This window comes from Electrona antarctica, assembly GCF_951216825.1.
Source record: "Electrona antarctica genome assembly, chromosome: 22".
Taxonomy (NCBI): Eukaryota; Metazoa; Chordata; class Actinopteri; order Myctophiformes; family Myctophidae; genus Electrona; species Electrona antarctica.
Genome location: NC_136805.1, coordinates 33,445,911 through 33,451,813, shown reverse-complemented (window position 1 = coordinate 33,451,813; position 5,903 = coordinate 33,445,911).

Genomic DNA, 5,903 nt, shown 5'->3' with positions numbered 1-5,903 from the left:
CAGCGGTGACCGAACGGATAGCGGCGCGGTCTTGATACCGGAAGGTTCCTAGTTCCTAGTTCGAATCAGCCGTCCGACACGTTAAAATTACCACCGCTGAAGTGCCCTTGAACAAGGCATTGAATCACTACGATGAAATGTGTTCTATGAGCAGGGCCTGGCTGGAAACAAGTTCTTGAGCTTAGCCCAGATACCCTGGGTAAATATAGATTTCATTTCATTTCATTTCATGTAATATTATTATATTAATTATAATATAATTATAATATATTATATTAACCTATTTTGGGCGGAAAACCCTTTTGGTGTTATAATTTAGCTATTGAGAAATAGCAGATCTACAAGGTGTGCTATTTTTTAAAAAATCGTGAAAATGTGGAACAAATGTTTGAATATATTCTTTCAGAGCGAATGTTTTTAACTCACATCTTTGCTTCTGGAGGGTCCCTTATAGAGGCGTATATTTTCTGTTCACTTTTCAAAATATATTACCTTCCAAAGCTGTGAGCACAAATAATCTGACGCACGTGGTACCAGTTGTAACACTTTACTTGATGTAAAGGAAAAATTACAGGTTGTACAAAATGTCTTAGTAAGGTTACATGGTGGGGATAACATGTGGTAGAAAAACATGTGCTCTCTCTACTTCACTTCACAGCTTCTGACAAACTAAAACAGGACAGGAGGGTAATTTAGACATCAAAGAAAAAGGAGCACCAATCACAAACATTCAATCAAGAGCTGACCAACCTAAGCAAGGCAGTAAAAAGAATACTCTGCTGCACTAATCAACATGAAATCAAACACTGCTGCACAGAATAGGCTCAATCAAGCAAACTAGGTCAACATGACATGAACTCATAAAGTGGCTCTTACATCCCTGGAACAACATATTTTTCAGATGGGGGTCGGCGGCCAATTACATATATTTTTGGGGGTCCTTGACATGAAAATGTTTGAGATTTTCATGAAAATGTTTGAGAGGCTGCCCATACCCGAGACGGGGTTGGCGAAAGGGCCCTGTGTGGAGTTTGCATGTTCTCCCCGTGTCCCCTAGGGTAGGTACCCTCACAAAAAACATGCAGTAATCCTGGTCTCTAAACTGCCTCCCCCTGGCCAGCCGGGGCGCCTGATGGAGGGGAAAGGAACTGGTTGGAATAACGTGTTCCTTCCACGTGCTACGTCCAACCAGGGAAATTCCCCCTGTCAGGTGTAAAGGAGCAACTTGGACACTCATGCATGAAGGAAGCATGAGTTCAAGTCCCTTGCTCTCCCCAGGTTGGGGGAGGGTGTGTAGAGCCCAGGATCACATTAGATAATTGACACAGGGGTGAAAAATGATAAATAAAGAAAGGATTTAGAAGGCATTTGTAGAATCAATCTCAGGTCTAAATGAGTTAATATTTGGTAAAGTAAAAGGAGGGAAAACAACATACTATACATTGAAATCTCCCACTCAGTGGTATGGGAACAAATATTTGTTGACTTACCAAAATATATTTAAAATGTGTCAACCTGCGTATATTTGTTGTAATTTAAGATACCTATACCAAATAATATTTTCAAATACATTTTTGTCTGTGTGTTAAATATTATTAAGGCCGCCATAATATATACAGTACTCTGATTATAATATCAGATAAGCCTACCAATGACCGGGGGCTTTCAGATTGGGCCGAGTAGTCATGACAACCATTTTAATTTGTGGCACAGCACAACAAACACCCGAGAAAGAGCACAGCAGAAGGTAGGGAGGGGGTGCTATTCACAGTCGCCCCAAAAGCATACGCTGGCCAACCAAATGACACATCTTATCTTATTCAATGTTACTTCATTTAGTCTCCAAGGGGGCAAGATGACCTGGGTGGGTGATGGGAGGTGTAGACAATTACGCATGATCTTCCCGGCCATTTTGGCTAATCTAAGGATCAACTGGTGATGCCATACCTTACAATTGACTCTATACTATAGCTCTATAAAAGCTCAACATTATGTTTCTACTTACACCACGGAGGAAATTAAGGCGCTGCAGACTTGTCACATTTCACTAACAATGTGCAGTGAACTCCTAAATATTTATAGAAATAGGACCTGTTTGTCATGACCATCTATGGTGATCATAGTGTGGGCATGCATGCGTGCACGCAGGCGCACGCACGCGCAAGACACACACACACACACACACACACACACACACACACACACACACACACACACACACACACACACACCTGCTTTCGCTTGCCAAAAATGACAGATTTTCCAAAAACATTGTTGAGGCACGTTTTTTCAGTTGAAAAAGACGTATTTTCGCTCAGCATAACAATTATCGTACAACAAAGCACATTACTATCACCATTAACAAGGCCCTCGGTGGATGGCAGCCCTAGAAAGTAAACGCCTTTCTATTTTTTCTGTGTAAAGCCTCAACTGCAACATGCTGAGATAGATAACATGATTCTCCCCAAACCACTCGCGTCTTTATACTGAATTTGCATTTGCCTTCTTTGAACAAGTCAGTCTAATTACTAGCCTGTCCATTTAGAGCAGGGGTGGGCAACTTTGACGATGGAAAGGGCCAACAGAAAGACTTTGTATCGGACACGCACAATATTGATTCCGGTATTCCACAGGGCTCAATCCTTGGTCCTCTATTGTTCTCCCTCTATATATTGCCGCTGGGAGAACTCATTAGCGCCCTCGGAATGAATTACCACTTCTATGCGGACGATACGCAGCTGTATCTTTCCGTAGCCCCTGATGACCCCTCTGCCCTTGACCCACTGCTATCCTGTCTGTCCAACATTAAATGCTGGATGAGTGAGAACTTTCTCCAACTGAACGAGGATAAGACAGAAGTTCTTATAATTGGCTCTAATGAGCAAAAATAATTGATACAAAATAAACTCGGTAACCTAAATGTAGGAAGTAAGTCGACAGTAAAGAACCTAGGGGTTATTATCGATTCAGATCTGAATTTTAATGCGCACATTAATCAAGCTACCAAGACAGCTTTCTTTCATCTTCGAAACATCGCACGTATAAGAGCATATTTATCTTTAGATGATGCTAAAACATTGGTCCATGCTTTTGTTTTTTCGCGTCTCGATTACTGTAATTCCCTCCTCTCGGGCCTGCCAAAGAAGTCAACAGACAGAATCCAACTTGTTCAAAATGCGGCTGCTAGGGTTTTAACCAAAACTAAGATGAGAGATCATATTACTCCAGTTTTACACTCACTACATTGGCTCCCGGTGGTTTTTAGGATTGATTTTAAAATTCTTTTACTTGTTTATAAATCCCTAAACGGTCTTGCACCCTCATACCTCCGCGAATGCCTACCCAGATACGTTCCTAACCGCCCCCTCAGGTCCTCCACTGCTGGCCTGCTTGAAGTGCCTAAAAAATGTCTACAAAAAAATATGGTGAGGCAGCCTTCTGCTTCTATGGGCCTACAGCCTGGAATCGACTTCCATTTCAACTTAGACACGCACCCTCTGTAGACATTTTTAAAGCTCAACTCAAGACTCACCTTTTTACTCTTGCTTTTAATTGAGTTTTAGTTTTAGTTTTAGTTGAGTTCTCTATTCTGACCTTTTGCGGTGTGCTTTGTTTCTCGTCCATCTATGTTTTTATGCTTTTTTTGTTGTTTGCTCTTTACCATTGTTTTATCCGTCTAACTGCTTGCCTGTGTTTTATTGCTATTTTTATGTACTGCCCTGTGAAGCACTTTGAGTTGCATTTATGTATGAAAGGTGCTATACAAATAAAGTTTATTATTATTAATATATTTCCACATTCACTCCAGAGGGCCACAGTGCATATTACTGTCGTAGCAAAAATAGCCGATGTACAAGCTCAAAACGCGTCGCAGCTTGTAGATCGGCTATTTTTGCTATATTTGAATTGAACACCTGAATATTTTTTTTTTGCTATTTTTTAATTGGAATCCTGAAAAGTAACCTTTTTATTGAATTTCAAATATAGTTATGTTAACTTTCTCTCAAAGACAATAACATTTTAATACTAGTCATTAAGTAGGCCTACTAGACATTTAATACTAGTCATGAAGTAATTAAAGCGGGTTTGGAATTGTAACAGCTGAAATCAATACTATATCAGTATTCTGATATTAACATGAGGGCCGTATTAAGTGAAGGTGGGGGCCGCATGTGGCCCCCGGGCCGCCAGTTGCCCTCCCCTGATTTAGAGCCCTTTAGCTCTGGTATCTCCAGATCTGAGAGCAGTAGAGGATGTTTGTTGGGCGGTGAGAACATACCATTTCTGAAATGGACCAAGTGAAGCACGTATACAGTATGTAGCGTAGCCCCTAACTCAGAATCATTCAAGTCACCAAACACTCTTCTTGGCTAAGGGACTCAAAGCCCAAATCACTAATGTTTTTAATGCTTCAGATTCAGTCGTGAGATTGTTGTAGAGCTGCCTTTTTTGTTTTGTTTTACACAAAACTATCATGTCACAGTGCTATTGGGCTTAATTAAATGAAATGACTACCACCTACTTGTTCTCATGTTCAACTGTCTCCTGATTTACATTCCCACTTGCCGTGGTGTGTGGTCTACTCAAGACAAGAGACTCCATCTGCTGACATCTCATCTCACTTAACCATGTAAACTAGGGATGGGGTTTATCGATAATTCATTAATGTATAACCTTATCGATCGATTAGTTGACAAGCTGAATTTTATTTATTTATTCTGCGCATCTTCATTTCCCTCAATGTCTAACATAGAAATCTACATTTTGCTGATATACAGAAAGAATACAATTCCAAAGGCATATTATATTCCTAAATCAAATATTTATTCGACCATTTCAGATACAGGGCCAGGTAATGGCATCTTTGTATGAGGAATAAAATGAAATGAAAAGTGCACTGTCTAGTCTGTCACGTCACATGAAAAAGCAGAGATGTTTCTGTGGCTACCAAGGTGGGGGGGGGGGGGGACGTTTTTTTAACCGGCCCACGTGTGCGTTCCTGTGTGCTTGTAGATATATAGTCTATTTCCGACGAATGTTCCCCCCCAAGCTAGGTGCCGTTAGAGTTCAAGTGGTTATAAGCCTGTGTAGCAGAGTGGCTCAGAGCCTCAGCCTGTTGGCCTCAAAAGTCTAATATCTCCCCCCGGTCCAGAGGGATATCCCTTTGGTCCAGTGGTTAAGATGTTGGACTTGCCGTGACCTGGATCAGGTTTCCCTGTGGGAGGTCGTCAAAAGGTGGGTGTAGCAGAGTGGCTCAGAGCCTCAGCCTGATGGCCTCAAAAGTCCAATATCTACCCCGGTCCAGAGGGATATCCCTTTGGTCTAGTGGTTAAGATATTGGACTTTCACGTGGGAGACCCGAGTTAGATCTGCTATTTTTGATAATTGTCCTTTTCCATTTTGACCTGAGATCAGATTCTAAAAATGTCTTCTACATCCTCAGAGTTTTCTGAAAAAGCTATGTTTCCATGTCAGTCGTTCTTTGATTTTTCAAAAATAGCAGACCTACAAGCTCGTAGCGCGCCACTCGGTGGCGCGCTATGAGCTTGTAGATCTGCTATTTTTCAATAGCTAAAGCATAACATAATGCTAACACCAAAAGGGGTTCCCACCCAAAATGGGTTAAAGAAATCCCCAATTCAAGCCTTTTTTTCTTCTCTTCACACCACTTCAACCCTAACCCTAACCTTGATCAGGAAAGGAAACTCCTTTTTTGCATAAGGCACAGAGATGCATCTAAATCAAACATAGGAATACCATTTGTGAAAATGCATGGTACTCTCCACCTCGGGCAACAAATGACCACTGGAAATGATATTCTCTGCTTCACCATTAGATTAATATATAATACAATCATAAGTCCTGCGCTGTTCTGTAGCCACACACGACAGTCACAAAACACA